Below are 9,972 nucleotides of genomic sequence, written 5' to 3' on the forward strand. Positions count from 1 at the left end.
TAGGTCCTCACACAGCCTAGCAGCCAGATGCCCCCCGGGATAGGCCCAGTCTCTGGTAGGGTTGCCACCTGTCCAGGATTCACCCGGACAGTTCGGGTTTGGAATCATGCGTCCGGGTTTCAGACTGCCTGAAACCCGGACACATTATATAGACTGGACTATGGCTCTCCCAGCAGGGTTGTTGGCTGCAGTTGTCTAAGCTGAGAGTGTCTGATACTCTTTCACAGCCCCTAAAGCCAGCATTATAATAAACCCCGCCCTCCCCCAAACACACACACACAGACGGGAGAGGAGAAAAGGGCTCAATCTGCACCTCTTCCCCCCTCCCCTACCCCTCTGTGTCTGCCCTCATTCCAAATTTCCGGCCCCAACATTTTTTTTCTGAGGCATAGCGCCAGGGATTGAAGTCCAGCAGCCTCGGATACATCTAGATAAGAGGTGCTGACTGCCAAGGGGTGAGTGAACTCACCATCCATCCCTGTCCGTGACTGAAGTCTCCCCTCTTCTCTCTCCTGCCCCTGAGTGAGTACACTAAGGCAAATCAGGGTTCTCAGAGCACCCCTTACTAGTGATGGCCCGAACCTCCGACGGGACGTTTCGCGAACGCGGACCGCGAACGAGGCCGACCGTTCGCGAAACCGAACATTCGCGGCGGGCCCCATTGACTTCAATGGGAGGCGAACGTTTCAAACCTTTAGGCTAGGTTCACACTATTGCGATGCGGGAACGCCGCGAATCCGCGGCGTTTTCCCGCATCGCTCACCTCCCGCCGGCAGTTCACACTGCCCTATGCGGACGGCTGGGGGTGTCAATGTTATGTTAATGACACCCCCAGATCCGTCGGCATATCGCAGTGCGATCTGCCGACTCGCACAGGAATCGGATCGCATGGTGTGAACCCCCATGCGATCCGATTCCGTTGCGGACCCAAAAAAGGGTCCTGTGCGAGTTTGCTGCGGGACAGCTGCGAGTTCAGCCATACTATCTGTATGGCTGAACTCGCAGTGCTACGGAGATCGGATGTGATTTGCTGTGCGAATCACATCCGGATCTCCCCCCGCAGCAGTGTGAACCCAGCCTTAGGTCGAATTTTCAGCCACGAGGTAAATATTAGCAGAGAAAACATAGTCCCACCACATGGCCAATGACATAACACATGTATGAGGTGAATTTGGGATCGACAACTACAAGCATTCTTTTTTTATATGGGAAATTGTTCTGACAATTCAGGACTGTGGAGCGCATGAAGGCAATGGAGGAGAGGGAAGGTCAGGGACCAGGGTAGGCAAAGAAGAGGGTGCAGGAGATGATCACCAGCAGCGTGACATACAGCAATGACACATGCACCGTGATAGAGTCACCTGACACCAGCACCGTGATAGAGGACACTGACATCAGCACCGTGATAGAGGGCACTGACATCAGCACCGTGATAGAGGCATCTGACATCAGCACCGTGACATGCAGCATCGACAGCAACATCGTGATAGAGAGTACTGACATCAGAAGCGTGACATTAAGCACTGACATCAGCACCGTGATATACAGCACTGACAGCAGCACCGTGATAGCACTGACATCAGCAGCGTGATATACAGCACTGACAGCAGCACCGTGATAGAGAGCACTGACATCAGCAGCGTGATATACAGCACTGACAGCAACACCGTGATAGAGAGCACTGACATCAGCAGCGTGATATACAGCACTGACAGCAGCACCGTGATAGAGGGCACTGACATCAGAAGCGTGACATACAGCACTGACATCAGCACAGTGATATACAGCACTGACAGCAGCACCGTGATAGAGGGCACTGACATCAGAAGCGTGACATACAGCACTGACATCAGCACAGTGATATACAGCACTGACAGCAGCACCGTGATAGAGAGTACTGACATCAGAAGTGTGACATTAAGCACTGACATCAGCACCGTGATATACAGCACTGACTGCAGCACCGTGATAGAGGGCACTGACATCAGCAGCGTGACATACAGCACTGACAGCAACACCGTGATAGAGAGTACTGACATCAGAAGCGTGACATTAAGCACTGACATCAGCACCGTGATATACAGCACTGACAGCAGCACCGTGATAGAGGGCACTGACATCAGAAGCGTGACATACAGCACTGACATCAGCACAGTGATATACAGCACTGACAGCAGCACCGTGATAGAGAGTACTGACATCAGAAGCGTGACATACAGCACTGACAGCAACACCGTGATAGAGAGTACTGACATCAGAAGCGTTATAAGGGAATACTTATTAAGGTTGCCAAAAGATATACGGTACTAGGTTAAAGGTCTAAGATAATATGCTTAGGCGTGCATTTCACTAAGTTCAGAATTAAGATGCAAGATGTTGACATATTAGGATGCATCTGTTTGCGGTAAGAGGTACAAAGCTAAGATAGGACTGGTTACGCAAGAATATGGTCAGTCAGCAGATGTTGAAATGACGAAATAACTATCAGAAGACTGTATTTCACCTTTGACTTAGATAATGTCATGAGTTTAAGAAAAATGTCGATGTATGTATGAATTACCTGATTGGTTAAACCACAGGGCTGTCCTTCAGCTCAAACTAAATAAAACTGTTGTGTGTGCTTCAATAGGCACATTCATTATTCACGTACAATAGTGTGTATGTGTAATGTTTTGTCCACCGGTGAAAGGGACCTCCGCCCTTCAATCCTAGCCTAGGCTACCAGGGGTTACTTACAGAAGACGAGCAACCTAACAGTTTTGGTACCAGAAGTGGGGTTCGTCTCGTCTTGCGACAGGTAAGTCACTTTACTCTTTTTTACCTGATTGGTGAATGGTGTAAACACTTACTCTGTCCGGGCGGCCGCTACGAACTTAGTTTAAAATTAAAAGAAGTAACTGTGCCTTCGCGGTGGACTAGGCTGGTCCCTCGGGAGGTTAAAAGGGCTCGCAAGGAATTTATAGGTTTAGGGGAGTCCGACTAGGTTGGTCTGACTTAAAACTATTGGTGATAGTATTTTTAACACGGGAAGTAGTAGATTACGCCCGTGACAAAGGGATTGGTGGAGTGGACGCCCATTTGAAATTTTTTTTTTAAAAAAAAAAGTGCACTATAAATTGATAAATGTATTGCAATACGGTTATTTCATGTCTTAAAGTATATTAAGAATATGTCTGTTTCTCTCTAGGTACGTGTGTAAGTATATAGAGTATAAGTTTTAATATAGAGTATAAGGAAAATAATTGTTGTTGTTTAAATAAGTGCAGAATATGAGGAGCCCTCTTGTAGTGACATAGCATCCGCCTGCCCCCATTGCACGTTAGGTCTACTCTTCCTAAGAATAGATGACAAGTGGATTTTACTGACCACCAGACCAGGAGGGGTTCTCTTGCAGACTTGGTGTAAGAGGGGTATATCCCGCCACCAGGAAAGATTTACCCTTCATCGTATATTAAGGGTAAATCTTCATAGTTTTATATAAGTCCATCTGCCCCAAAAAAGATCAGGGATCCTACTCCCAGACCAGAAACCGGATTGTTGGACAAACCGGGTGTTATCACCTGTGTCCTGCCACTAGACACACACTGCCCAGACTACTAGATGGGGAATTCTGCAGCAACCCAAGCCATGGCCACCCCATCACCCTATGAATTTGTCAGTAATATGATCCCTGGCCCCCAGGTAGAACCATTTTGGACACAAGTCCGGGAAAGGTGTCACCAATTGGGAATCCATGACCCAGGACCCCAAGGTCCTTGTTCAGAGGAAGACTGGCAAGAAGTCAGTAAAATTTGTCAGGTACATAAGCATTCTTATCCTCCCTGCAAAGGGGCTGACCCACAATACATGAAGGATTGTTTCTGTGCATGGAACAAATGCCTTGGAAAATATAGGCAATTGTGGACAGCAAGGACATTGGAAATCCCAGTGCCCTTATAGGACTGGACAGATTAGAGCAAGAGGCAGAGGCAGGGGATTTAACCCCCAGACCCGCCCACAGTATCCCCGTTATCTGCCATACCAGAACCCTCGTCAACCACTACCCCAATATCCTACACAGCCACAAATAATGCACCGAGGGAAACTCTGTTGGTATTAATGGGACACCTGTCACCCATCCCATCACTCCACCACTGACTGTAGCCACTCCAGAAGGACAGAAATTATGTACCCAAACTTTTGCCGTCTTGTCCTCATGCCCTGTGCCCCTTATGGGACGGGACCTCTTGGCACAACTGTGTATTACCATTAAGTTTAATAAAGAAGGTTCCCTTACCGCTAGTTCACCATTATGTGACTTACATGGCCCTAAGCGACATGCACACAGGAGTTTCTTTCTAATGATACCTTCCTCCCTTGACCATCACACAATTTGGGCAGAAAACAAAGGTAGTGTGGGCTTTATTAATTGCACACCATATGCACCCCAAATGCGGTCAGATGCAGGGATACAATATCAAAAACAGTATCCCCTACCCCCAGAGAAAGTCAAAGGCATCTCCCCTCAAATTAATGATTACATATCAAAAGGTATCCTGAAACCAATCATCAGTCCCTGGAACACGCCCATTTACCCTGTAAAGAAGGCCAGTGGCGAGTGGAGACTCGTCCAAGACCTCAGAGCAGTAAACAAACAAGTGATTCCCCTCCCACCCCTAGTCTCAGACATCACTTTTATTTTCTCATGCATACCGGCAGACTCTCTATGCTACACAGTAATTGATTTAGCGAATGCTTTCTTTAGCATTCCCATTGCAGAGGAAGCCCAACCTATGTTTGCTTTCTCCTGGGCCGGGGGCCAACTAACCTGGCAAGGGTATGTAGACAGTCCAGCCGCCTTCTCTATGGTACTCAACGAGACTGTCAAGTCTTGGACTTCTGAGCGAGGGTCGGTACTAATACAGTATGTGGACGGCCTGCTCCTGTGCAGTCGAACTGCTGAAGATTGTGCGGTCGATTCAACATCACTGTTACAACACCTAGCTCACGCCGGGCATCTAGCCTCAAGGAAGAAAATACAATGGTGCCAGCCACAGGTAGAATACCTAGGGTGCATTCTAAAGGAAGGAACAAGGCTGGTGTCACCTAAACGTGCCGCAGCCCTACAAGCTCTCAGTCCGCCAAAAGACGAGGCCGCCCTACTCTCATTTTTGGGTGCAATTGTATATTGCCGCCAATGGATCCCTGACTGTTCTCATTATGATAGTATCCTAAGAGAGGCTACTGGCTCGACAGCCCCTAAATTAATAGATTGGACTGAAGACAGACTACAAGCTTTTCAAGCTCTATTAAACAGTCTGTCAAATGCTCCCGCCCTGGGATTGGTAGACTATGGTAAAGCTTTTCAGCTATACTGTGTAGTTTCAGGAAGCTCTTTTGCCGCCGTGCTAACACAACAACATGGATCAGGGTATCGCCCTGTCTCATATCTATCAAAAAAAAAAACTCCCCATCCAAGTACAGGGAATGCCATCCTGTCTCCAAAATCTTGCTGCCTGTGCAATGGCTGTACAAGATGCAAACAAATTAGTGCTAGGTCACCCATTGACTCTCTATACCACTCATTCAGTCACGCATCTTATTCAGAACATGAATACCCAACATATGACCTCGCAAAGACTTAGTGGTTATGAGATAACACTGATAACCTCACACTCAAATATGTGCCTGCCAGCAACCCCGCTGTGCGCCTTTTGCATTCCATGTTGCGTTTACCACATGACCCAGACATTATACATGACTGTTCGGAAAAGGTTGCTGCTATTACCAGTCCCAGACCGGATCTCACTGACACCCCTATCTCAGGTGCAGAGGATGTTTTCGTTGACGGTAGCTGCTCACGTCCCTCTGACTCCACCTTTTTAACCGGTTATGCAGTTGTTCAACTACCAGACATCGTACTGGAGGCAAAATCATTACCTCCTTTTTCAGCCCAGGTAGCAGAGTTAGAAGCCCTCACTAGGGCCTGCATTCTATTCACCGGTAAAGAGGTGAACGTCTACACAGACAGTAGATATGCTTTTGGAGTGGTGCATGATTTTGGTGTGATATGGGCCAATAGAGGTTTTAAAACAGCAGACAACAAAATAATTGCCAACTCCATACAGATTAGTGCTCTCCTCCAAGCCATTCTTCTTCCAAAAAAGGTAGCCATAATTAAAGTAAAGGCACACTCCTCTGACAGCAGTCGTGTTTCAAAAGGGAATGCTCTTGCTGACAGAGAAGCTAAAAGAGCTGCTGCCTTTTCCCCTAACCCACCTGCCCCCACAACAATGTTTTTCAAGGAACACTTCGCAGCACCTAACTTTAAAACTGTCATAGCACAGATGCAATCAATGGCCACAGAAGATGATGTCCATTTTTGGACAAAGGAAGGATTGACCAAAGACCCTGAAGGTCTTTGGTCAAAAGAGGGGAAGATCCACATGCAAGAACAAAATTATCACCCTTTGAGGTCCTCATGGGAATCCCCGCAAACATAGAATTACCCCCATTAGACCAAGACACTGATATTGACATTTATTCCCAACAGGACATGTACGTGAAAAATCTGGTAAGTATGCTTCATGAAATGAACGAACAAGTTTCTGTCACCTTTTTTCCCTCTTCCCACAGAACCAACGCATCCCTTCATCCCTGGGGATAAAGTGCTGATCAAACAATTAGCACAAAGAAAGAGTATCGGACCGGCTTTCTCAGGACCATGGAAGGTGGAAAAGGTATCCAGGACCGCAGTGTTAACAGACCTAGGAAACACCTGGATCCACGCCAGCCGTCTTAAAAAGTGTCCCCAGCTTCCCTCGACTCCAGAGCCCCTGGCAGTGACAGAGAGCAGCAACTCCCAAGAACAAGATCTACAAGAAGTTCAGAGAGGCATAGAACAAATTTTCCTGGAAGATCCCACACCCCCTCAAAAGGACAAAACAGAGCCAACAACTGCCGGGATGAGAAACGAAGAAGAAGAACAGAACTCTTAGATAACAAATAATCAGAACTTTAAAAAAAACAAAGATGCTTTCTCCATCAGTGTCAGGGAAGGCCTTGTGCCTCTTATGCTGTATTACCCTAGTAGTGTTCCTACCAACATGGTTGATAGCCAACTGTATATATCATCCAGAAGACTTAGGTCTATTAAAAGGGATATGTGGACCACCTAAGATGAATAATACCCCCGGCCAAAGACATAGTAGAAGTATTGTACCCGTTAATGAGTCACCTAAGGGACTGACTAACAAGATGTTACTACTAAAATTCAAATATAGCTATGCTCAAAAATCTGGTTTTGAGAAATGCTGGATTTGCAGCAAGCTACATCCCAGTACAGCTAGAATCCCTCTCATGGCAGTCCCCTTGAATTTTACCCCCCTCCTTAATGGAACACCCCCTATCGTCCTAACGAATGTTACTAGGACCCGTCCAAATAAAACCCTCACTTTCCAAATTATAGGTAGAAGCCACTTCCCAGACTGGTGTTTCCGACTGGGAAACACCACAGATGGAGCCGAGGTTTGCAAACAAGCAAAACTTAACATTTCAATGACATCATTTAACAGTCCTTCTTTCTTCCATACTTCAGATCCCACCCTAAATGCCACCTTTTTAGACTTTCTTAGCTCCAGTACCAAGACTACAATACACCAATTAATGTCAATTCTGGTGCTCTCTGGTCTTTCTGATACTCTTAGGAACGTGTTCCATAAACGACCCCTAGCTCTAGGAAATACCATATATATATGCTGCGGCAAACTCTGTCACCCCTGGATCCCAACCAAACCCCAGGGGTGGTGTTACCTTGCAGCCCTGGTTCCTATCATGGGGGTATTAGGGGATAACAAGGGAAGTCACCTCCTTGAAGCCAGCATGCATCCTAGATATCCCCTTAGACACCGTAATAAACGAGAATTGTTTTTAGAAAAAGATATGGCCTGGGCATGGTTCCCTTCCTGGACAGGGTGGGGAATTGACCTAATGAAAAGATTAAATAATTACACTGGCATAATTGATGAGATTCTGGAGGAAAATTCTGATGACATAACCAAACTAAATCTAGAAACTAGGGCAATTAGGAAGCAACTAGAACTACATGAGTTGGCTATAGAAAGTATGAGTGCAGCCCTTACTGGCCTCTGTGAGACTACTGAGGATTATGAGTGCTGTACCTGGATTCATAATACCAGCATCGAAGTCCCAGACTACTATGACGTTATTGCCCAACACAGGGAAGAGGTAAATAAACTACAGAAAGAGGCAAGGAACATAGGAAAAAACTGGGATCCCTTCTCGAGCAGTTTTAGTTTTGGGGGATTAATATCTTGGCTCCGAAATGCTGCCATGACAATTGTCACTGTGATTCTCTTCATTCTATTTTTATATGCCTGTTATAAGATAATCAAATGTTTATGTAAAAAGGGAAACACGGTCGCTCCGAAGGATCTGAAACTCACTTCCATTGTTAAGGATCCAACGGTATGGTATAGAAACCAAGAGCACAAGGGTTCGGAGTATGAAGCCTGTGCTATTAAATTAGAAAAGGAATGATCATTATGTAAATCACAGAATGATCAAAGGAAGGATTATAAGGGAATACTTATTAAGGTTGCCAAAAGATATACGGTACTAGGTTAAAGGTCTAAGATAATATGCTTAGGCGTGCATTTCACTAAGTTCAGAATTAAGATGCAAGATGTTGACATATTAGGATGCATCTGTTTGCGGTAAGAGGTACAAAGCTAAGATAGGACTGGTTACGCAAGAATATGGTCAGTCAGCAGATGTTGAAATGACGAAATAACTATCAGAAGACTGTATTTCACCTTTGACTTAGATAATGTCATGAGTTTAAGAAAAATGTCGATGTATGTATGAATTACCTGATTGGTTAAACCACAGGGCTGTCCTTCAGCTCAAACTAAATAAAACTGTTGTGTGTGCTTCAATAGGCACATTCATTATTCACGTACAATAGTGTGTATGTGTAATGTTTTGTCCACCGGTGAAAGGGACCTCCGCCCTTCAATCCTAGCCTAGGCTACCAGGGGTTACTTACAGAAGACGAGCAACCTAACAAGCGTGACATTAAGCACTGACATCAGCACCGTGATATACAGCACTGACAGCAGCACCGTGATAGAGGGCACTGACATCAGAAGCGTGACATACAGCACTGACAGCAACACCGTGATAGAGAGTACTGACATCAGAAGCGTGACATTAAGCACTGACATCAGCACCGTGATATACAGCACTGACAGCAGCACCGTGATAGAGGGCACTGACATCAGAAGCGTGACATACAGCACTGACATCAGCACCGTGATATACAGCACTGACAGCAGCACCGTGATAGAGGGCACTGACATCAGAAGCGTGACATACAGCACTGACATCAGCACCGTGATATACAGCACTGACAGCAGCACCGTGATAGAGGGCACTGACATCAGAAGCGTGACATACAGCACTGACATCAGCACCGTGATATACAGCACTGACAGCAGCACCGTGATAGAGAGTACTGACATCAGAAGCGTGACATACAGCACTGACATCAGCACCGTGATATACAGCACTGACAGCAGCACCGTAAGCAGCCCCAGGAGTAAGTCAGCACAGCACAGGGATGGTGTGATCCCCTTATAATAAGAACCCCCAGGAGTAAGTCAGCACAGCACAGGGATGGTGTGATCCCCTTATAATAAGAACCCCCAGGAGTAAGTCAGCACAGCACAGGGATGGTGTGATCCCCTCATAATAAGCAGGCCCAGGAGAAACTCAGCACAGCACAGGGATGGTGTGATCCCCTTATAATAAGAACCCCCAGGAGTAAGTCAGCACAGCACAGGGATGGTGTGATCCCCTCATAATAAGCAGGCCCAGGAGAAACTCAGCACAGCACAGGGATGGTGTGATCCCCTTATAATAAGAACCCCCAGGAGGAAGTCAGCACAGCACAGGGATGGTGTGATTCCCCTC

At 46.4% G+C, this 9,972-nt stretch overlaps 1 long non-coding RNA gene across 1 annotated transcript; it reads left to right on the forward strand.

Moving 5' to 3' along the window:
• Nucleotides 1-2,276: 2,276 nt before the first annotated feature.
• LOC143957023 (uncharacterized) lies at nt 2,277-8,962 on the forward strand. The gene is made up of 2 exons (XR_013270047.1): nt 2,277-2,797; nt 6,616-8,962. It is a non-coding gene; the product is annotated as an uncharacterized LOC143957023 (long non-coding RNA).
• Nucleotides 8,963-9,972: the final 1,010 nt, after the last annotated feature.

Source organism: Lithobates pipiens, unplaced genomic scaffold, assembly GCF_037356315.1.
Source record: "Lithobates pipiens isolate NorthernLeopardFrog02 unplaced genomic scaffold, aLitPip1_a1.2 Scaffold_5, whole genome shotgun sequence".
In the NCBI taxonomy this organism is placed as follows: domain Eukaryota; kingdom Metazoa; phylum Chordata; class Amphibia; order Anura; family Ranidae; genus Lithobates; species Lithobates pipiens.